Source organism: Podarcis raffonei, chromosome 15, assembly GCF_027172205.1.
Source record: "Podarcis raffonei isolate rPodRaf1 chromosome 15, rPodRaf1.pri, whole genome shotgun sequence".
Lineage (NCBI taxonomy): Eukaryota > Metazoa > Chordata > Lepidosauria > Squamata > Lacertidae > Podarcis > Podarcis raffonei.
The window spans coordinates 33,476,756-33,501,609 of record NC_070616.1 but is presented as its reverse complement, the minus strand read 5'-3'; the positions used below and the strand labels follow the sequence as shown (position 1 = coordinate 33,501,609).

At 44.0% G+C, this 24,854-nt stretch overlaps 1 long non-coding RNA gene across 1 annotated transcript; it reads right to left on the bottom strand.

Annotated features, from left to right (window-relative positions):
• Positions 1-2,261: 2,261 nt before the first annotated feature.
• LOC128403026 (uncharacterized) lies at positions 2,262-6,435 on the bottom strand. The gene is made up of 4 exons (XR_008327841.1): positions 6,267-6,435; positions 5,735-5,980; positions 2,588-2,653; positions 2,262-2,317 (listed from the first exon to the last, which is right to left on the bottom strand). It is a non-coding gene; the product is annotated as an uncharacterized LOC128403026 (long non-coding RNA).
• Positions 6,436-24,854: the final 18,419 nt, after the last annotated feature.

The following is a 24,854-nucleotide window of genomic DNA, read 5'->3' as shown; positions in this document are numbered from 1 at the left end:
GTAGGAAGGTGGGAATAAAGGACAGTATTGCTCTGTGGCCACCTTGGAGGACCTGCAGCTGGAGCTGAAAGAAGTTTATGCTGCTGCACAGAGATCACCAAACACCATATCCGTATTTTGAATGGTGGTACCCCGTTTTGATCATCAGTATCAAATGGTGAAGACAATGGAGGAGATTTGGTATGTCTTATATTTGTTAGCACTCGATAGGGTGACCATGCACCCGGCTTTATAGATAGCATTGTTTAAATAGTGTTGGAGAATGGTCCCGCTTGGACTACTGCAATGCACTCTATGTGGGCTACCTTTGAATGTGACCCAGAAACTACAACTAATCTAGAATGCGGCAGCTTGACTGGTGACTGGGAGTGGCCACCAGGACCATGTAACACTGGTCCTGAAAGACCTGCAGTGGCTCCCAGTATGTTTCTGAGCACAATTCAAAGTGTTGGTGCTGACCTTTAAAGCCCTAAATGGCCTTGACCTAGGATACCTGAAAGAGCGTCTCCAGCCCCATCGTACAGCCCAGACATTGAGGTCCAGCTCCGAGGGAACCAAGGAACCAGGCAGAGGACCTTCTCGGTCGTGGCGCCCACCCTCTGGAACGCCTTCCCATCAGAGGTCAAGGAAATAAACAACTATCTGACTTTTAAAAGACATCTGGAGGCAGCCCTGTTTAGGGAAGTTTTTAATGTTTGATGTTTTGTCGTGTTTTTAATATTCTCTTGGGAGCTGCCCAGAGTGGCTGGGGAAACCCAGCCAGATGGGTGGGGTATAAATAATAAATTGTTGTTGTTGTTGAACAGCTGCCTTCGGAACGAATTAAATACTTAACCCGAGGTACCACTGTACAGAACCATTGAAAGGATCAGCAGAGGCCCTGAAGTTGCTCACTGGCAGATAGCAGATAGGGAAGGCACAGAGACAACCTGCTCATGGTCTTCACCCCTATGTTGATATGAATGCCAGTTTAAATTATAGCATTTCTCACTTTGCCACCATACATGTATTAGCATGTGCAGATTGTATGCAAAATGGTGCTTTCTTTTTCTTTTTCCTTGGCACATCCCTGCTCTATCAGATGCTGAAATCAGCTTTGCCTTGGCTGGTCTCAGGTGTATGGAAGTACAGAGATTTCCCACCTTTGCACTGTGGGAGAGAAAACTGGTTGTGACTGGGATTGCTATGCAAGGTAATGCAGCACAACAGAGTTAGGAACTCAAGTACTGTGGCTGTGAATGGTCTCTAGTTTACCTTAAGCACAGCTGATCCTTACACACACATGTCCTGCTTTGCAGAGGTCTGTCCCAGGCTGGGAGGTGTCCTGTGTTTGTGGGCTGTCTAGACCAAGTCTGGTTTAAGAATAAGGAACCACAAAAAGGGAAAGCAAAAACCTTGCAAGTGGCTCATCAGTTGTTAGCAGTACCTGCTCAGCAGACTGAGCAGGAAACCCCTCACATGCTGTCTTCCCTGCTATGGGGAGATGTTTTGAATTTATATTTGAATTATGGTAATTATTTATAAATTTGCACACATATGCTGATTTTATGGAACTTTTAATGGAAATTGGAGGTACACTTTTCTCTTTGCAAATCCTGTTTTGGGCCGTGCATATACTAGCAAAGCTAATGTACGAGAATGCATTCAGTTGGGGGAAATTGCTTGCAACCATACATATATTTGTCAAAATTGCATTACAAATGTGTTTCTTAGGAGAGAATCATTCTGGAATGTTGGTGGATTTCTTCAAAGCAACTACAACCTGGAAACTCCTGCAGAAATGTGGAGCTCTCAATTTAAGAAAACGAGAAACCAAGAGGACCAAAACGAACAGATTCACCCATTCCTATGATTATGTCTGTGTCCTCTTTGGAGGTAGATACTATAACATACAAACACTTCCTGTGGATTTAAAATACCCATACATTTTGATGTGTGCATGTCTGTTGCAGTTTTAGCCATCTTTAAATTGCTTGTCAGAGGTTGATACAATAATACTTCTAAAACTGTGAGAAAGCAAAGGCATATACAGTGGTACCTCGGGTTAAGAACTTAATTTGTTCTGGAGGTCCGTTCTAAACCTGAAACTGTTCTTAACCTGAGGTACCACTTTAGCTAATGGGGCCTCCCGCTGCCGCTGTGTCGCTGCTGCGTAATTTCTGTTCTCATCCTGAAGCAAAGTTCTTAACCCGAGGTACTATTTCTGGGTTAGCAGAGTCTGTAACCTGAAGCATCTGTAACCTGAGGTACCACTGTACAGTAATCTGCGAGCAGTTCTGCAATGGAAGCAATGAGCTGGAGAGGTGGCAGACTGTCCCTCACTGGAAGTGTTATGTACTGAAGTTCTCACCCTGGGCCAGCAGGGGGATACTGTAGATAGTTTTCACTCAGGTCCAAGTATGCAAATAAGGAATTGAAAGTGACGTTCAGTGATTGGATAGTTACAGAAAGTTGTTTACAGTTACGTTGTAGTTGAGCTCTATATAAGCAGGTTGACTGAACCCTTCAGTTCAGTTCTGTTCTGCCCTGTGAATAAACAAGAGCTGTTTGAAGAATCACTCTGTCGTCTGATATGTTCACCCACAACTTAACAGGAAGTTTTATAGCACACGCAGGACAACAAACTGTTGGGAGTCCTCTTGCTTCAGGTTGCCTGCATCAAGCAGTGTGTGTGTGAGAGAGAGAGAGAGGGAGTGATTGAGACAGACAGACAGAGACATAGAAGGACCCCTCCAACTCTGTGACACCCTCCAAGCCATGGCATGTGTCAGGCGGTCGAGGAACCAACCCCCACTGCAGGTTGCCAGGAACGGATAAGACAGGGGAAAGTCCTTACCAACTGCTTTTATTCAATATTTACAGAGAGAGGCTTGGGAATGCAGCCTCTTAGAGTAATGGCATTGCCCCGAGTAAATCTCCCCTCCCCTTCTCTTCCACTTCCTCATTCGTCATCCCTTCTACAGCTGTCACTGAGGGCCCTTTGCTTCTGAGCCTTTTGCTTTCCTACTTTTGAGGCTCGCCGGGTTCTGGGACATGGTGGGTCTGGAATGCTTCTAGAAAAGTTTGGATTTGATATCCCACTTTATCACTACCCAAAGGAGTCTCAAAGCAGCTAACATTCTCCTTTCCTTTCCTCCCCCACAACAAACACTCTGTGGGGTGAGTGGGGCTGAGAGACTTCAAAGAAGTGTGACTGGCCCAAGGTCACCCAGCAGCTGCATATGGAGGAGCGGGGACGCGAACCTGGCTCACCAGATTACGAGTCCACCGCTCTTAACCACTACACCACACTGGCTCTCTAGTGCTAACGTGTCAGCCAGCTGTGTCACCTCTGCCTCCTCCTCCTCTCCCATGACTTCCCAACTTTCCCCCTCATCTTCCTCTCAGCTATGATCTCCCTCAAACCCCTGTTGTAATTCTGAACTGTCTTCTTCTCTAGAAGGGTCAGGTTGGGGAAGTGGTCTCCACCATTCCTCCTCTGCCCCGTCCCTGACACCATGTATGTAAAGGAGATACTGAACTGGCACACTAGCTAATGCAAGTCCTGCTCTTTCATCATAGGCTGGCTTCACAACATGCACTTGAGGGCGACTCGAGTGCCTTTGGGATAGGAACTGGCTCATGTCCAGCAGAACAGGTAGCTGCCTTTTATCAGCACTGCCTCAAGTACTGCCATAACACAGTAGGATGATGATGATTTTTTAAAGTGCTGGTATTGCTCAATCAAATGGGCTGGGTTGGAAGGAACCTTCTCACACAGAGTTAAAGTTATGTAACTGCCATTAAAAGCTGTTTAGTAGAACAACAGGATGTATTTTTGACTCAAGCTTATCTGCTGATTCTGGTATCACTCCAAACTACAGGTGGAACAAAAAAACTGTGGGAGAAGAGAAAGTGTGCGTGTCTTCGGGAGCTAGCATGGTGTAGTGGTTAAGAGCAGTGGACTCGTAATCTGGTGAACTGGGTTCAATTCCCTGCTCCTCCACATGCAGCTGCTGGGTGACCTTGGGCTAGTCACACTTCTTTGAAGTCTCTCACTCACCTCACAGAGTGTTTGTTGTGGGGGAGGAAGGGAAAGGAGATTGTTAGCCGCTTTGAGACTCCTGAAGGGGAGTGAAAGGCGGGATATCAAATCCAAACTCCTCCTCCTCCTCCTCCTCCTCCTCCTCCTCCTCTTCTTCTTCACACAAAAACAAGAACAGGTCATGGCGCACAGGTGTGGGAGCATTGCATTCGCTTGTGTGTCCTGTGTCCCAACCCACCCATGGGCGTGGGCCTGGGGCAAACCCTGTCTCCTGTTATTGTTAAAACAGAAAAAGACAATTAGAAAATATAGGTAGCTGTATAAAAATCTGGCAAGATGAACCTACATGAAGCCGCTAGGAGAGATCATCAGGGGGTTTGGGCTGGGTGTTCATCAGTATGCGGATGATACTCAGCTCTACCTCTCTTTTAAATCAGAACCAGTGAGTGCCTGGAGGCGGTTGGAGGATGGATGGCAGCTAACAGATTGAGGTTGAATCCTGACAAGACAGAAGTACTGTTTTGGGGGGACAGGAGGTGGGCAGGTGCGGAGGACTCCCTGGTCCTGAATGGGGTAACTGTGCCCCTGAAGGACCAGGTGCACAGCATGGGAGTCATTCTGGACTCACAGCTGTCCATGGAGGTGCAGGTCAATTCTGTGTTCAGGGCAGCTGTTTACCAGCTCCATCTGGTACGCAGGCTGAGACCCTTTCTGCCTGCAGAATGTCTTGCCAGAGTGGTGCATGTTAGTTATCTCTCGCTTGGACTATTGCAGTGAGCTCGACATGGGGCTAACTTTGAAGGTGACCCGGAAACTACAACTAATCCGGAATGCAGCAGCTAGACTGGTGACTGGGAGCGGCCACTGAGACCACATAACTTGAAAGACCTACATTGGCTCCCAGTATGTTTCTGAGCACAATTCAAAGTGTTGGTGCTGACCTTTAAAGCCCTAAACGGCCTCAGCCCAGTATACCTGAAGGAGCGTCTCTACCCCCATCATTCAGCCCAGACACTGAGGGCCTTCTGGTAGTTCGCTCGCTGCGAGAAGCCAAATTACAGGGAACCAGGCAGAGGGCCTTCTCGGTAGTGGTGCCCGCCCCGTGGAATGCCCTCCCACCAGATGTCAATGGAAAAAACAACTACCAGGCTTTTAGGAGACATCTGAAGGCAGCCCTGTTTAGGAAAGCTTTTAATATCTGAAGGACTATTGTATTTTAATATTTTGTTGGAAGCCACCCAGAGTGGCTGGGGAAACCCAGCCAGATGGGTGGGGGGGGTATAAATAATAAATTATTATTATTATTATTATTATTATTATTATTATTATTATTATTATTATCATCATTACCTAGCAAACAAATTTACAGGTAGAGTCCCTTGGGAGTGTGGAAGGAGGCTAGGACATTGCCTCTGTCCTTTTATTTATGTCCCATGTTTTCCACAAGAAAATCTGCACTCAGAGCTGTTCACACAAAAATCAAAGGCCAAATACAGTTCATACGATAGCAATGCAAAATAAGATATATAACATCACTGTGGCAGAACACTAAAATCAATAAATAACAATTAAGAGTTCATTAAATGTACATAAACATTTAAGTCAGCATATAGATTACCAAGATGTCATTTGAGGGCATCTAAGGACATGATGCTCTGCTGCCTCTAACCAGAGGTATTTTTTTCTAGAGAAAGAGGTGATGGAACTCACCGCGAGCAACTCCCTTGTTCTCTCAGAATGGCAATGGAGCCCACCTTAGATGTGCCGGAACTGAGTTCCAGAGAGTTCCGGCTGAAAAAAAAGCCCTGCCTCTAACTGTGGCATCTTCTGGTGAGATGGGAGAGCCAGGAACTTGAAGACAAGGTGAGAACCAAACGTGGACTGAAACAAGTTGAGAGCTGGAGGAAAAGCCAGCATCAGGATGGGTATTTGCTGGGCATCTGATGAGGTCACCACCTGAAATATACTCAAGAGTGGATTTCATGCTCTTTATTCAGCTCATAGTGGTGAGGAGGAAAAGAATGTCCCCTCAAAGTATCTGCTTTATATACATTATTTACACAATGGGCTGCATGTGATTAGCTAATTCCGGAATTCTCCTGTAGGCCAATCAGGTTGTGGATTCACTTCCATCTGGAGCTGGATTGGGTGGCTCCTGCAGACCAATCATACTGCTGCATTGTTCTAGGACCAATCAGACTGCTGCATTTTGGATCCTATTCAACTCAGTACATAACACCACCCAAGTAGGGGGTCCACTACTAACCCCCAGAGCCCGACCCTGTTGTCACAGTCTATTTAAGGCTTCCTTTTAAGCCAGGGATGGCTTAAAAATGGATTAGAGATATCCGTAGAGGATAGGGCTATCGATGGCTATCATGAATGATAGCTATATATATTTTTCCAGCAACCGAGACCGTCTTCCTCTGAATACTAGTTGCTATTACATGCATATCCTGCTTGTGGCATTTGGTTGGTCCCTGTGGGAACAGGAAACTGGACCTGATAGGCCTTTGCCTTGCAGGGCTCTTCTTTAACATGCCCCTAGTTTCCTCCCAAAAGCTTTTGATAAGATACTCATTAAAAAAGAACCCTATTGAGTAACTATGGGGCAAAGAGCAGAGTTCAATTACGGAGCAAAGGGTTGTTAAGCAACAGGAACATTGCTGTGTCGCCTCCACTAACAGAGGCCCCTCCCAGGCGTGGCTTGAAGTCTCCTCCTGTCTTCAGCTGTGCCTCACGTGCTTTTGCACTCCTGCCTTTACAAGGACGTTAAAGTTAGTCCCAGCCCTTAAAGTAGTGCTTGCAAATCTAATTTAACAAAGTTTAGGTGCTGGAGATGGAGGGCCAGAACTGTTTGCATGTCGAGTAACTATTTTCATCTAAATTCTCCCTGCAGGTAGATCAGAGTGATGAACCCGGTTTGTTAAGTTGAGGGTGAACATATCAAACGACACAGTGATTCTTCAGACAGCTCTTGTTTATTCACAGGCCAGAAAAGAACTGGGCTGAAGGGTTCAGCCAACCTGCTTATATAGCGTTCAACTACAAAGCAACGGTAACAACTTTCTGTAACTGTCCAATCACTGAACGTCACTTTCAATTCCTTATTTGCATATGCGGACCTGAGTGAAAACTATCTACAATATCCCCCTGCTGGCCCAGGGTGAGAACTTCACTACATAACACGGTTCTCTCCCCAACCCCTTACAATTCTGTAAGGATGAAAGCGGTGGCAACCGGCCGAATACTTCACAGTGAACTTCTTAGCCGAGGATTTGAATCAAGGTCTACCAGGTCCTAACACAAACCACTATACACCATGCTGGCTTGCTAATAATGGCCCTCATTTCATCTAAACTAGTTTTCTGGGGTGGCCCTGACAAAAGGACACTTTCTTAGCAGAGAGAGGCCCCTCAAATTTGTTTCGGGTCCCTTCCCCGAGTTTCCAGGAAAGAGAACGAGAATCACCAGCCCTTATATTTGTGAAGATGTAGGGAAATCTGTGCAGAACATATTATGCCCGAAGGTTCAATAAGAAGGAAAAGTGTTCCTACCTTTCAGAGTATTGGTTGATGCATTTAAAAGCACTGGGGAGTGGACAAGCACAAAGAAAAAAATGTTTTGTTGTCTCAGTAATGGAATGGCATAAAATAACATTATAAACATATAAGGCTGCCTTCATTTTAGTCATTCTGCATCAATTCTTCCTACCCTGGTGTACTCGTAAGAGGCTTCCTCACTACCGACCTGCCTCCTGGATAGCCTTTTTGAGAGCCTCTTGTAGAAAACACACAGGCTGCAAAGAGATTGCATTGGCAATTAGAAACTGGGCGAATAGTGATTTATTTATTTTTTAAGTAAGTAAGTACAGGAGGGTGGGATGGATCATTGGAAGGAAAACTCCCATTCATATAGAGAAGCTTTTAATGTTTGATGCATTACTGTATTTTAATATTTTGTTGGAAGCCACCCAGAGTGGCTGGGGAAGCCCAGCCAGATGGCGGGGTATAAATAATAATAATAATAATAATAATAATAATAATAATAATAATTGGTATTTACTCCCTGTTTCTTGGATTTGTTGCTGAGGTTGTTTCTCTCTTTTTCTTAGAAATCCCCTATTGTTCAGTTTCTGTACAGAACACAGTGGAGTTTGCAATCCATTTAGTTGCTTCCATTTCCTCACACCTTTTCTCTGTTACTGCTGTGCACATAGACTACACACTTCAAAAACAAAAATATTGATCTCCTATAACAATTTTATGATGGAATCAGAATTATTTGTTGTGTCTAAAAGAATGGAAATGGTTTACTGAATATTAACAAACAAACTGTAAACAGATAAGAACATTGGCAGGATTATTGTAATAACCTGCAGTTTCATAAGTGCAGTGGTACCTCGTGTTACAAACGCTTCAGGTTACAGACTCTGCTAACCCAGAAATAGTATCTCGGGTTAAGAATTTTGCTTCAGGATGAGAACAGAAATCGCGCGGCGGCGGCAGTGGGAGGCCCCATTAGCTAAAGTGGTACCTCAGGTTAAGAACAGTTTCAGGTTAAAAACGGACCTCCGGAACAAATTAAGTGCTTAATCAGGGGTACCACTGTGTATTTATTTAAAGAAGATGAATAAAAGAATAAGTTAAGTTAATTTAGAATATGCAGGAAATGTAAAAATAAATTTAAGGAACCACAGAAAGAGGAGGAAGGAAGTCGAGTTGTGAAATGTCAGAATGATTGTAAAATTATTGAAATGTACATAACTGAAAATCATAATTATTATTTTTTAATTATTTGTTGTGGTACATTAATTTGCATTTGTGTTAGTTGATAATATTGCACAAAAAATAAACCTTTTGACTGCATCAAGATTCTTTCTATGTGATTTTTTTACTCTCAATGAACACAAATGCATATCATTCCAATGCTGCCTGAAAACTCATTTATTTAAAATTTACTCATTTATTTAAAATTTTCTACTCACACCTCCACTTTTCCAAAGCAGATAGCCTGCAAAACAACATAAAACAAAACCACTGCCACCTGATTAAACCCACCTATCCGCTCAAAATAGTAAGACAAAAATATTCTTTTGCAATCACTTTTGCCATCAAAATTGCTTTTTGGACATCGTTTTACTGATGAACACAAATGCCCCTTCGGACATGTATTGGGAATGGGGGGGGGGGAATAAAAATGATGTAAGTAAAAGCTGTAGGAGACAGCTCATGTTCCCAATTCCTGAATGACCTTTCAAAATTCTTCAAGGTACGCTGGAATTCCGGAAGTGGTGATTACAGAGCAAAACCTTAAGAATAATAATAATCAAATAGAACAGCAAGCAGGTTGGTTGCATAGCTGTAGAGTTCAGTATCATGCTTACAACTGCACTTTAAGGCACCAATAGAAAAGAAATCTGTTTGATAAGATAGGAGCTATAATTTCATTGCTAGAGGAGCAGACTTCCAACGTTCCATGTTAAACAACAAGGAAGCCAGGACAACTTCATTGCAATAGGAATGAACGATAAGCACACAAAATAAGACCGGCAATATCTGTTTACTCCAGTCAGTGAATTTAAGTAACTTGATTTCAATGGATTTATTCTGAGCATGACTTAGCTGGATGCCAACCAATGTGTTTACATTTCCCCTAATGTGCTTGCATGGGAACAACATGGGCTTTGTGAAACCGGGATCTTTTTTCAGGGAAATTAATGGAGGATGAAAAATGGCAACAGGGTGGATTGAAACCCTCAAAGACTTGGAGTGCAATGACATTTATTATAGAAAGGCAGGGAAAGAGGCAGAAGCTGCTGCAAACATCAGGGAACCCTGGCTCTGGAAGTAGATGTACACTACAGGACCCCAAACGTACCCTCAATAGAAGAGAGATGAGGAACTTGGGAGCCCAGTGACATCTGCAGGGCCCAACTCCCACCAGGCAATGGTCAGGGATGATGGGAGTTATCCCAGCATAGCCAGTGGTCCTTACTGTCTTAGCAAATATCTCTGGATGCCCGTGGGTGATTGGATCATACAGGGGCTATACTTTCTGAAACTTGCTTAAGGATATGGGGTTTTTTTCTCCACCACCCCAACATGCAATTATTGTAGCAATTAAATACTTTATTTTATAGGGACACGGGGGGTGCTGTGGTCTAAACCACTGAGCCTCTGGGGCTTGCCAATCAGAAGGTTGACAGTTCGAATCCCTGCTCCTGTTGATCTGTCCCGGCTCCTGCCAACCTAGCAGTTCAAAAGCATGCCAGTGCAAGTAGATAAATAGGTACCACTGTGGCAGGAAGGTAAGTGGCATTTCCATGCACTCTGGTTTCCGTTGCACCAGTAGCGGTTTAGTCATGCTGGCCACATGACCCGGAAAGCTGTCTGTGGACAAACGCCATCTCCCTCGGCCTGAAAGCCAGATGAGCGCCGCAACCCCATAGTCGCCTTTGATTGGACTTAACCATCCAGGGGTCCTTTACTTTTTACCTATAGGATTTATATACCACTTAATAATAAAACACCCCCAAGCCATTTACAGGAAACAACATGAAGTATTTTTTTACGAATCAATAAAACAAAATAAACCAAGTTGACCTAAAATTTATCAAAATATAAATGAAATCAGCTATATGAATATATGTATATAATTTCACGGTGTTCCGGAGAGGAGTGCCAGCTTCAGTCAGTGCAGAGTTAGGTTTATACAGAAAACAATTTAATTCTCATATCTCAAGCCACCGAGAAGATTCAGACAAATCGTTAAGCAACAATAAAATTTTATGGCCATGTTATTTCTTTAAACAAGAAAATAAACATAGAACATAAAGTTGTCCTTATTGGACTGCAGGAGCATTTGCCAGGGTGGCGCTTGGACTTCAGTGAGGCAGTTGCATGCCAATTTTCCTGTCCCAATAGCACACCTATGTGCATTGCTGCCAAAGCACCCCAACAGAAAGGTCCTATACTGCAACTCTGTCCAAGCATAGCTACTCATTCCAGGCCTTTATGCACTTCTCTAGAACATAGGTCTTCAACCAGTGGGTGGGTTGCAAGACCACGCCATGTGGGTTGCAGCAAGGCTGCTACCACTATGTTTGATTCTAGCTTCTGCTGACCAGATCAAAGGACCACTACATGTGTGTCTGGATTAGGGGGCATTCTGATGAGACGCTCATTTTGTCAGGTTCCAAATTTATTTTTATTGAAACTTTTCAGCATAGAATACAATAAAAACAGATTAATCTAAATGAAACAAGGAAATAACATAAAAAGGGGGTGTGTGGGGGAAAAAAGGGAAAGAGGAGGAAAAAGGGGGAAAGATGCAAAGCCATCTATCAGAGGTAGATCTTAACCACTGTCTCCCACAAAATGATGTGGAGCCCTCCAGCTCTCATCTGAGAGCTTTCCTTTCTTCTCCCAGCCTCCCACCCTGGGAGATCTTCCTTTCCCTGCCTCTCATGAAGGGTCTTTCACCTTCCATTCATCCTCTTCCTGTATGTACCCTCCTTAAGCCAGAACAGAGGACCTCAAAAAGCAAAGCAAAACATAGGCAAAAGTAAAGTAGATGGAAAGAGAAAACACAAGAAATAGAGATAATAATAAAAAAGAAAGAAGGCTTCAAATTCTCCGTCTGTGAATCATGTAAAGGTAAAGGGTAAAGGGAGCCCTGACCATTAGGTCCAGTCATGGCCGACTCTGGGGTTGCAGCGCTCATCTCGCTTTATTGGCCGAGGGAGCCGGCATACAGCTTCCGGGTCATGTGGCCAGCACACGGCGAACCAGAGCAGCGCACGAAAACGCCGTTTACCTTCCCGCAGGAGTGGTACCTATTTATCTACTTGCACTTTGACGTGCTTTCGAATTGCTAGGTTGGCAGGAGCAGGGACCGAGCAACGGGAGCTCACCCCGTCGCGGGGATTCGAACCGCCGATCTTCTGATCGGCAAGTCCTGGGCTAGTCCCTGTATTTCAGAAGATGGTTGATTTTGCCCCTTCATAATTTCTGGAGATGTTCAAGCAAACCTCGCCCATGCTTTGCCATATCCCAGAAAGCCCCATCTTTGTGTGAGGGGACAGCCTCCCCCAACCTGGTGCCCTCCAGATGTTTTTTGACTACAACACCTATCAGTCCCAGTCATAGGTGCTGTGGTCCAACATCTGGAGAGCACCACATTGAGGAGGACTGTTCCAAAACCAAGCACAATATTCCTGTCATTGGTGTGCAGTTGAAATGGCTTTTATATATTTATCTATGAATGGAAAGTGCCTTTTTTTAGGCCACAGTATTTGAAGTTTTAACTCTCCAGGCTGCGCATTGATGCACAGAAACATGTAGTGGGATTTCAGCAGAATTTGCAGCAATGACATTTCACCAAAAAGGAAGAAATATATAAGAAGGAAAACAGAAGCAATAGATGGGCAAATAGCTGCCCTCAGGGGCTCCTCAGGGACAAAGGCCTTGAAAATTTAAAGAGCTGTTGGATCATAGAAACATCCCATTGCAACAGTGTTTACTCTGTAAAGTAAGAGTACTTGTGTATTATCTTAACAACCCCATGCTTTCTGTAACTCAGAATTTACTAGCTCTCACAGGAGCAAAAAGTTGTGAAACGTGACCTTGTTGAGAGTGGGTCATGGGGAATGCAATATTTTGCTGCACATCCCCCCTCCCTTGTATGTATTGATTTGGTAGTCAATACAAGTACAGCTTCTTTGGGACGCTAGAGCCAAACATTAATTTTTCAGCCTGTTCCATCTGGGTCTCCTTTGTCTGCTGTTAGGCAGGCAATCCCTAGTCAGTTCTCTTCAGCCATTACCTGGCAACTGTCTGTCCATCCTTCATTCTTTCCTGGTGACTTGTGCTTCAGTCTCGTTTCTTCCCATGTTTTAGACTGGCTCAAACGCCGCCTCCCTTGGCCTGTAAAGTGAGATGAGTGCCACAACCCGCAAGTCGTCTGTGACTGGACTTAACTGTCAGGGGTCCTTTACCTTTCTACAAGCAGAAGAAAGCATACCCTCCGGTGGCATACAAAAGATGAAGAGGTAAAAGTAGTAATGATACACTGGGCAAGAGACTTTGGTCACAATATACAGTATGATGATTGGATGAAATTATGGAATGAAAGGCTGAAATTTACGGCATGTACTGCATTGAAAGAAAATGTAATGAAAATGTTTTACAGATGGTATATAACGCCAGTTAAACTGGCCAAAATGTATAAAACATGTAATAAGTGTTGGAAATGTAAAGAAAAAGAAGGTACTTTCTATCATATGTGGTGGAAGTGTAAAAAGGTGAAAGACTTCTGGGAAATGATATACAATGAATTGAAAAAGATGTTGAAATATACGTTCGTTAAAAAACCAGAAGCCTTTCTATTAGGAATGGTAGGAAATGAAATCAATAAGAGAGACTGTAAACTCTTTCAATATGCAGTGACTGCCGCAAGGTTACTTCTGGCCCAAAGATGGAAGCAGGAAGAAAATCCAACAGTGGAAGAATGGAGAAGGAAATTGACCGAATATGCAGAATTGGACAAATTGACTGGGAAGATTCGATACCAGAAAGACCAAAAGTTTATTGAGGACTGGGGAAAATTTACAGAATATCTGAAAAATATATGTGATACACAGACAACGCTTGTTGGTTTTGAAGAGACTCTGTGAAATAATAAGAAATACTGCAAAAAAGAGAGTAAGAGGAAAAGGAGTGGGGAAAGGCAATATCATGTTTAGAAATGCGTCAATAAATAGAAATTTTTCGAAAGATTGACAGAGAAACTGAGGGAAGTCTAAAATTGAAGCATGAGTGTAAAATAATTTGTTGACTGTATAAAACTTGTTTGGAAAATTAATAAAAATTATTTTTTTTAAAAAAGAAAGCATACCCTCCGAGTCTCCTGACTTTCCAAGGACAGTCCTGGAATTACAAATGACACCCCGGTTTCTGATTTGATCCTGGAATATCTCTGTTTCTCCTGCTACTGCCACTGAGCCCAGGGAGGGGATGAACAGGTGCTTGTCCTGAGCAATGATGATGGGAGCAGCTGCTGGTGCTGCTGTGAGGGAACCTCCTGTTGTCTCTCCATGGCTGCTGCTGCCAGCCTCCTCCCTTGGGCAGCTCAGTGTGGCTGCTGGAGAGCGGGCAAAGAGGAGGAGGGGCTCCCACTGCTGGTGCCCAGTCCCTCGTGGCGCAAGAGCTCTGAGGGACAGGCAGAGGGCAGGGCCATCCTGGGCGGGAAGAAGCGAAGCGCAAGGAGTCTGAAATATACTCAGAGTCGCAAAGTGATTTCATGCTCTTTATTCAGCTCATAGTGGTGAGGAGGAATGAAAGTCCCCTCAAAGTATCTGCTTTATATACATTATTTACACAATGGGCTGCACATGATTGGCTAATTCCGTAATTCTACTGTAAGCCAATCAGGCTGTGGATTCACTTCTATCTGGAGCATGATTGGGTAGTTCCTGCCAACCAATCATACTGCTGCATTGTTCTAGGACCAATCAGACTGCTGCATTCTGAATCCTATTGTTCTAGGACCAATCAGACTGCTGCCTTTTGGATCCTATTGTTCTAGGACCAATCAGACTGCTGCAGTTTGGATCCTATTCAACTCAGTACATAACAGAGTCTCAATTAAAAATAAAATAAAATGCTTTGTGTGTCTGTGTCTAATCTTACCCCTTTCAAAAACGTATTTATTGGTGTGTGTTTTGCTTTTTGTAAATCTACCAAAGAATAAAATAAAATAAAATTGGGATTAATGGGTTCTCTCGGGACAGTGGAGGGCATGTGAGCTGATAGGAATTGTTCTGCGGGGGGGGGTGACATAAAAACGGGGGGGGGGTCAAGGTGGGTCAGTGGGGCAGGGGAGTGAGAAATTTCACTATTTTCGTCTGAGGAACATTGGAGGCTATGAGAAAGCCCAACTGCAGTCCAATATGAGGAAGAATCAATCGGAATCTTAATTGGTGAATACTGAAACAAACATTGTTGCCACAATTTTGTTTTATTTATTTTATAAGATTTATACACTGTTCCATATTAAAGGAAGCAGTTTACAAAAAAAACCACACAATAAAATCATGACCGTGCTTTAAAATATTAAAACATTACCTCAGCTTTCTAAGCATCCTGGTAGGCTTGTCTAAACAAGAGTGTTTTTAGGAGGCCTTGAAAATAGTACAGTGAAGGTTCCTGCTTGATTTTCAATAGGCAGGGAGTTCCAAAGTGCAGGTGCTGCCAGACAGATAGCAGAACAACTGTGTTCCTTAATAACATGAATTTCAAAAATAGCACCACAAAAAAATTCAACGTATACATTATTATTTTATTATGTACTGAATTTCTATACTGCTCTGTACTTGCAGTTCTCAGGCTGTTTCACAGAATAAAATAAAAATATAAAACCAGAAAATACTTAATCAAATTAAAAAGAACAACGACCCAATACCCCACCCCCCAAAAAAACATTTTAAAAGTGCATAGGGTGTCAATTAAATCAACCAAAGTCCTGGTTAAAATGGAATGTTTTTGCCTGGCACCTAAATGTGTATAATGAAGGTGCCAGGTGAATTACCCTGGGGACACACACACACTCCATATATCTCTAAATAAGTAGGACAAAGGACAATACATTGGTTTCTGAAAATGGAGTGGGGATGGGAATCATTTGGTGCTTGTGTGATATTGTCAATGTCTCCTCAGGGGCAAAGGTCTTGAAAATTTAAATAGCTGGTGGATTATCTAAACATCCCATTGTAACAAGTAAAGTAAGAGTACTTGTGTATTATCATAACAGCTATTCTGCCCCACGCCTTCCATAACTCAGAATTTACTAGCTCTCATGGTAGCAAAAAGTGGTGAAACGTGACTGTGTTTCTGTCCAGCGAAGGCCAAATGAGACCAAACTCGTAAAATGTCTGTGTGTTTCGGTAACTTGGCGATGTGCTTTCCCTCCTACTCTTTCATATATTCTGCAGAAGTTTGACACTTGTGAGGCATCACATGGTCTTCATCCTATGGATAGTTGGTTGTTGTCATTCTCTGCTTCTGTACCTGCTCCAGATAAAAAGTGGAGGTAAACAGCAGTACTGTATATGGTTGCATATGTCCACTCCTTGTATTTTAAGAGTGTACCTCTGCTGGCAAAGCGTGCAAGAAACAGCTGAGCCATCGAAAACTAAGGAAGATGCACATGCACATGCAAATAGGGAATAGCTCCTTCTTTCACCCATGTGGTCCACTAGAACTCTACTGGACTGACTAGCAAGAAGTGCCTGGCAGGGGTGCCAAATGGAAGAAAAGATGGGGGGGGCAGGAAAGTCCGTCCCTACATAATCAATCACACGACATGGCACACACATGCCATTTGAATGGCAATGCCCATCAACCTTGGAGGGGGGTGTCAAAGGGACCTTGGCCCCTAGGAGTTGGCTCCTATGGTGCCTGGCATTGGCTGGCAATTTGAAGGAACTCCAAAAATTGTGGTTTTAAAATGGATAGCGTAATTTCTGTGTATGCACATGCACACATGGAAAGACCAACTCAGGGCTCTAACCCGGGTCAAATATATGTTGGGAATGTAAAGAAAAGGAAGAGACCTTTTACCATATGTGGTGGGAATGTAGAGAAATTAAAAAATTCTGGGAAATGATATATAATGAATTGAAGAAAATGTTTAAAATGACATTTATAAAAAAACCAGAAGCATTTCTGTTAGGGATTGTGGGACAAAACCTGCCAAGGAAAATAAAGAACTTATTTATGTATGCGACAACAGCGGCAAGAGCCTTGATAGCACAAGGATGGAAAAATGAGGAAACCCCGACAAAAGAACAGTGGCAAGAGAAATTGATGAACTATGCAGAACTGGCAAAACTGACATGCAAATTGTGAGATATGGACAACTGTGACTTTAAAGAAGAATGGGAACTTTTTACAAATTATTTAAAAAGACAACAAAATGAACTGGACTCCTTGGCAGGTTTTGAATACACATACACAAATTTATTGAGGGTTAATATAGTAGACGGATAATAAAAGGATATACAGTATACAATTTTACAGTATGCAGAGAATAACATGAGTTGAGAAATCAGAGAGAGGAGCTGAGGGAAGACTTGGGGGGGAGGGGTCTTTGGGGAGGGGGAGGGAAAAAAGGGGGGAAATAGTGAAGATGATTTGTTTTGATAATATGTTTTGTTAAAATTGTTAATAATTTTTTTTAAAAAAACCCCAAAAATTCAGGGCTCTAACCCAACCTGGGAAGCACCCAGCAGCAGCAGAAGAAGAAGGGCAGAAAACATTTCACCTTTTCTCTAAACAAATAGGATAGAGGATAATAAATTGGTTTTTGAAAATGGAGTGTTGAGAAAAAATGTTGTCAGATGGTGGAAAATCTCCTCAGAGGCAAAGGCCTTGAAAATTTAAAGAGCTGATTTAAACATCCCATTGCAACAATGTTTACTCTGTAAAGTTTATCATCTTAACAGTCACTCTTTGCCCCATACTTTCTGCAACTCAGAATTTACTAGCTCTCACAGGAGCAAAAAGTTGTAAAACGTGACTGAGTTGAGAGTGGGTCATGGGGGATACAATATTTTGCTGCACATCTCCCCCTTGTATGTATTGATTCTGGTAGTCAATACAAGTACAGCTTCTTTGGGACGCTAGAGCCAAACATTAATTTTTCAGCCTGTTCCATCTGGGTCTCCTTTGTCTGCTATTTGGCAGGCAATCCCTAGTTGGTTCTCTTCAGCCATTACCTGGCAACTGTCTGTCCATCCTTCATGCTTTCCCAGTGACTTGCACTTCGGTCTCGTTTCTTCCCATGTTTTAGACTGACTCAAATAATGGGGTCACTGGCCAGATCTGGAAAGGAGGGTTTGGTATGACGCCTGTTTGGAAGTCAGGTGGGCAGATGCTGAGAGGCAGAGACCTTGTGCTCTTGAGTGGGCATGCTGGAACATCAAGTTTGGTGAGTTCCATGGATTGTGAATTGCATTTGTAGGGTGGATCATCACAGGCACCTCTGGTCCTGGATTAAGGCATTCTTATTTTTATTTTTTTCTGTGGCAGCTGCACCACCCGCCAGCCTGAACCAGCATGGCCAATGGCCTGGGATGATGGAAGCTGAAGTCCAACAATATGTGCAGGGCAAGCAGCCGCCGAGACCACATAACACCGGTCTTGAAAGACCTACACTGGCTCCCAGTACGTTTCCAAGCACAATTCAAAGTGTTGGTGCTGACCTTTAAAGCCCTAAACGGCCTCGGCCCAGTATACCTGAAGGAGTGTCTCCACCCCCATCATTCTGCCCGGACACTGAGGTCCAGCGCCGAGGGCCTTCTGGAGGTTGCCTCACTACGAGAAGCCAAGTTACAGGGAACCTGGCAGAGGGCCTTCTCGGTGGTGGCACCCACCCTGCGGAACACCCTCCCACCAGATGTCAAAGAGAACAACAACCACCAGACTTTTAGAAGACATCTGAAGGCAGTCCTGTTTAGGCAAGCTTTTAATGTTTAACAGACCACTGTATTTTATTACTTTGTTGGAAGCCGCCCAGAGTAGCTCGGGGAAACCCAGCCAGATGGGCAGGATATAAATAAGAAATAATAATAATAATAATAATAATAATAATAATAATTATTATTATTATTATTATTATTATTATTACCCTCATGACATCATATAGTGGTAACACCCACTATTTGTACTTTCCAGAAACAATTGAAGATACTCTTGTTCCAATAAACTTTTCATGGGTGTTTGTTTCAATTGCTCAGAAAACTATATTTAATTGCTTCTATTGTATGATTGACAATCACCTTGACATTTCACTGAAAGGCGATTCATTAATATCCTCCTCATCCTTATTAAAAATAACCATTGAAGTTGTGAGATTAAAAGAAAAAGAAAAGCATTTAGTTTTCTTCTGGTGAGATTCAAAGAACAGAGGCAGCTTAAAGAGAAGCTATGTACCCCTTGCAAGGAGAAGCAACCCTTCTCTTTGCCATTTTGCTCTTGTTAAGCAATGCCTCCTGGTGGCTGCTTGGTGACTGGTATAAAACAAACACAAATGCCACTTGGGGAGATATTTTAAAAGTTGTTTATTTTTTTTAAAAAAACTCATATCCTGTCCCTCCCCCCCCCCCCCGCCCAGAGCAGAAGCTGTTCTAAGCGGCAAGAACCACAAGAAAAGCAACCCACCATAAAAACCATCAACAATTATCACAATGAGTTTTGACTGAGTGGCTTAATCTGTGCAAGATCTTCCTCACAAGGGCCCGTTAAGATGAAACATAGAATCAGAGTTGGAAGGGGGCCGCGGGTCATCTAGTCCAACCTCCTGCAGTGCAGGAATCTCAGCTAAATCATCCATGACAGATGGCCATCCAACCTCTGCTTAGCAGCGATACTTTTATGTTTGAAATTCCTTTTCAGCAGAGGCACTTCTATGTACTTAAAAAGACTTGCATATAAATTGCATACGCTAATTTATATGTAGATATTACAATGTTAACTCCCTGAGCAAATTAAAGATGGTTGGTGGCTGGGATCCATCTAGCCCTGAGCTTTCCAGAATGACATAGTGATAATAAAGGCAAAGGAACCCCTGGCCATTAGGCCCAGTCGTGGCCGACTCTGCGGCTGCGGAGCTCATCTCGCTTTATTGGCCAAGGGAGCCGGCGTACAGCTTCTGGGTCATGTGGCCAGTATGACTAAGCTGCTTCTGGCAAACCAGAGCAGCGCACGGAAACGCCGTTTACCTTCCTGCCAGAGTGGTACCTATTTATCTACTTGCACTTTGACGTGCTTTGGAACTGTTAGGTGGGCAGGAGCAGGGACCGAGCAACGGGAGCTCACTCCATCGCAGGGATTTGAACCACCGACCTTCTGATTGGCAAGTCCTAGCCACCCACATCCCTGACCTTGTCAGTACCTCTCTTTAAAACCTGATCCAGTGTTCCAGCTGGGAACTAAAGTTCATTTCTTTGTTATCTTGTGATTGTGGGGGACTTGCCCAGGTAGCATAGCCCCCACATTTGTTATTTAAAAAGAATCCTGTCTGCACGTCTTACGCACTTTATTAGCAATTTGTTGCTCTTGCTGACGCAAATTGCTCAAGAGTTATCGGCTAATAAATGGCACCCACAGCCCTATTAAAGAGATAAATGATTTGTTGGTTAGCGTCGGGCAGAACACACGGGAGCAGAGCGACAGAAAATCAAACTTAAGAAAGTGCTACGAGAAAATATTGCATCTTGATTAGTGTCAAAGAATCTATACCACCTCTCTGGACTCTTAATAATGGTGCCTTGGAAAGTCCCTATGAGCATAGCTAGTTAAGGAAAGAGCAAGTCCGCCCCCCCCCTTCTCCCATTTTTAAGCAAGGAGAAAACCACCATTGAGAAAAGTGGGATTCCTTTTATTGAACATCATTTATATACTGCTTGGTTGTGCAAAAACCCGACAGCCGTTTTCAAACATATGAAAAGGTTAACATAATGGATAAAAACAGTTAAAAACAGGCATTTAAATATGTTCAAAAGATGATTAAAATCAACAGTAGCTAAAAAGAAATGAAACATATGTAACTTAAAACAAAAATGGTTTAAGCAGGCAACAAAAGGAATATAGCAAACTTGCCTGCCTGGCGTCAATAAGCAAGGAGTTCCGAAGTGTTGCTGCCAAAAAGAAAGAATGATTTCGTACAAGTGCGGAATGAGTATTATGTCGGCACCTGTAATTCTGCAGACTGAAGTCTAGTGGGCATATATGGGGAAAGGTGGTTACTGTTTAGTACCGACGACAGGGAGATTAAAAGAAGAGTGTTCAACAAAAAAGAGTGTTCAACCAGAATCATGACGAGGCCAATGATCTGTGGGAGCTATCATATTTATCTTCGTAATCCAATTTCCACCTTGCCTTTTGTGGTATACCTGGAAGTCCGTGAGCTCCGTCGAGTTGCCTTGGTGCGTTGGGCCCCGGGACCTGGGGCTCTTGGATTGGTCATCTGATGTCTGGCGTCGGGTGGGCCGAGCCCAACACACCCGGGCGATGTGTCCCGATTTTCTGCACTGCCTGCACTCTGCGTTGCGGAAACGGCAGGTCCTCCTCTCGTGACTTTCTCCACAACTTGCGCAGTTCCCTCCTTCTCGCCGAGGCAGCTGTGGTATGTGGGCTGCTTGAGTGCGCTGCTGTACTCGGTGCACCTCCTCCCTGTTGGATCCTGAGTCATCGGTGAGGTCTTCGTGGTGGACCCTCGGTTGGGACGGCTGGCTCGGCCGTGCCTCTTGCGTCGACCTCTCGGCAGCTTCCGTTGCCAGGGCCTCCTCCAGAGCGACCTGGAACGTTAGGTCCTTCTTAGCGTAGAGGTGTAGTTGCAGCTTCTCATCCTTCAGGCCACCGACGAGGCGGTCACGAAGCATGTTCTCCAGCTCTGAGAAGTTGCAGAACCGGGCAGCTTGGCGGAGAGAGGTCACAAACCCAGTTATGGTTTCCCCAGGGGCTTGCCGCTTTGCGTAGAAGGCATTTCGACGAGCCACCACTGAGGGCTGTGGCAAAAAGTGCCCCTTCAGCTGTTCCATTATTGTTTTGTATGGAACAGTAGCAACGTCTTCATGCGCAAGGAGAGCCCGGGCGATTTCAAACGTCTCCTCTCCGCAGACGCTGAAGAATATTGCCCTCTTCTTGGCGTCTTCTTCATTGGTGACCCCTTTGGCTTCTAGGAGGAAGGTGAAACGGGAGGCGTACGCTTCCCAGTCTCCAGATGCTGGGTTGAACGGCGAGAAGCTGCTGTCGGTTGCCATTCTGAGTTCCTTGTGTCCCGGAGCTGAAGCCTGGATACACGGTGCGAGGCAGCGGTGCGGCAGGTGGCGGTGCTGCGGTGCTGTGTGTGGCAGTCAGCTCAGCGGGATCCCACCTTCGTCGCCAGTGAAATATACTCAGAGTCGCAAAGTGATTTCATGCTCTTTATTCAGCTCATAGTGGTGAGGAGGAATGAATGAATGTCCCCTCAAAGTATCTGCTTTATATACATTATTTACACAATGGGCTGCACATGATTGGCTAATTCCGGAATTCTACTGTAAGCCAATCAGGTTGTGGATTCACTTCTATCTGGAGCATGATTGGGTGGTTCCTGCCAACCAATCATACCGCTGCATTGTTCTACGACCAATCAGATTGCTGCATTCTGAATCCTATTGTTCTAGGACCAATCAGACTGCTGCCTTTTGGATCCTATTGTTCTAGGACCAATCAGACTGCTGCAGTTTGGATCCTATTCAGCTCAGTACATAACACCTTTCTTCCCCACAGTGGAAACTTAGGGTGGCCAAATGCACCAAGTCCAACCCAGTTACAGGAAAGCATTAAAAAAACTTGTTAGATCCTGCTGACACAGCTTTCCGGCTGCCTCTTGGTGCTTGCTGTAACTATTAGAAGTAGCATTTGAAAGAGGATACTGGAAAGACTTTGCTTTCCCCCACAGCCTGCCAGATGACACTTATCCCTTGTGATCTAAGCTTCTCCACACATGGCCTCCATCTTTCTGCCTCGTGTGTAAAATAAGATTTAAAAATATTTCTTTTCTTATTGCTCCACTCCCCCCCCATTTCTCCCCAAAACCATCTAATCAGAGAAAGCAGGTGTTAGTTTGTAAATGTTTGTCGCATTAAATCTGTTAGTCATAAAGCCACCGCAAAACTCATGTTTGCTTTAGCAGAGTTTTCCCTCAATTTTGGATTTCACACTCCCAGAATTACAGGCACCTTTTTTTTTTTTTGGCCTCAGGTCTCTGCCCAATCCTTTACCTTTTTACTTCACTATTTCAAAATAAGAACACAGACCTACAGATGTAGCAGGAGGAAATAAAACAACAGTGGTACTACAAGCTTGAATGACAAAACTTATGTGTCTGAGAGACAGTCCCTGAAGTTTTAAGAGCACAGGAAGTTGCCTGGGTTCAGGCAGCTCAGTATTGTCTGCAATGATTGGTAGTGGCTTTCCTGGATTTCATTCAGACGTATTACCAGTCCGACCTGGAGATGGCAAGGACTGAATCTGGGATCTTCACCATGCAAAGTACATGCTCTGTTTCCCCAAGCTCTATAGTAGCTGAACACTTCTTTGGGTTTTTGTGACATATTTAACAGCTTCCAATGTAATGTGAGTTTCATAGCAATACAGTCGTACCTTGGTAGTGAAACAGAATCCGTTCCAGAAGTCTGTTTGACTTCCAAAACGTACAAAAACCAAATCACAGCTTCTTATTGGCTGCAGGGTTCGGGTTCCAAAAGAACACTTGCAAACCGGTACAATCACTTCCAGGGTTTGCTGTGTTCGGGAGACAAAAAGTCCGAATTCCAGAGCATTCAGGATCCAAGCTACGACTGTAGTTTCTGACCCCTTCACTCCCCAATGTTTTAATAGTCTAGTCTATTTGTTCCCAGCTCATGTCCTCCTGCAGCTGTTTACCACATATACTTTTGTCTGTTTCCTGCAAATATATATATAGTATATTTAAAAATATACACCAGCTTGCTAACTTGAAAATACATTTTGATGTAACAGAGGGGAAGGGGACGTAGGACCCAACTTTTAGGGGCCGTGGGGGCTGCAGCCCCCACAAAAAATATTTGAGGGGGCCGCCCCCCCCAAAGTTGATGGGCATTCCCGTTCAAATGGTGTGTGTGCACTGCATCATGTGATTGATTATACAGGGTGAGGCTTATCTGGGCCCCCACAATATTTTATTCAAGTTGACACTCCTGAAAGGGGAAATTGAGACTTCCGGAGGCGGCGCGAAACAGCAATGGCGGTCCTCTTCAGTTGTTGAAGAGGGGCTCCGCGGAAAAGGGTCGTGCGCTGCGGCACAGCGACGACCCGTTTAGGAAAACCACGGGTAGAGTGAGCCCGTGGCCGTGGGATTCGGCGGGCACCAGGAGCGACCTCGGATACGCAGAAGGGACCCCGTAAGGGGCTCCGGAACGTGGAGGGGGTAGCGGTGCTGTGAATCCATCGCTCTTTCCGCGGAAGCGAAGCCGCGCGGCTGCTGCTGATGAGCGCTGACCTTTCTTCTTTGAACATTTGATTGGAAACAACAAACTCGTGAGTAAGAAATTTGAGGCTTTATTTGGACATCAAATTGGTGAATTTCGGCTGAAAGCGGGAGACGCTAAAAAGGAAGTCAGTCTTCCGTCCCTGTTTAAAGTACTGAGCAAAGTTTTTTTAAAGCGGAAGCGTTGAAAGGAGTTTAAAAGAAGTTGGAACTTACCCTGCAAGTTTGGATTTGATTGTGAGACTGTGCTATACCTCTCTATATTTTGTGGATTATAAAGTTATAAGCCCCAGCTCACGGGCTGCCTGGATACAAAGTAACATCAGACTGTGGCAACTGTGTATAGAGACATAAAGTTACATTGGGCTACTTTGCAGTTACAAAAAAGGAACTGTTGTTCACACCTTCGCAAAGAACCTTTATCATCTGCAGTTTAAAGTGAATTTAGAGGGTTTCCCCCCCTTATTTTGGATTTTACCATATTTGGGAATTAAATGGTGGAAACTTTTGGGGAGCTCCCCCTGCTGGATTGTGGAAATATAAACCTCTGAGAACTGCTGGTTGTTTTGGAAATCTTTTTGCCTGGATGATTGCTTTTCCCATGGGATTTACAATTTGACCTTGAAACCTAGACAGTTGTGGAATGAGTGTGGCAGGAAAAACAAGGGCTGCCAAGAAAGCAAAACAAACTGAACTATTGCAATCAACTTTGCCTGTGCAGCCACGTAGATCATCTGTTCCAATTGTGACAGGT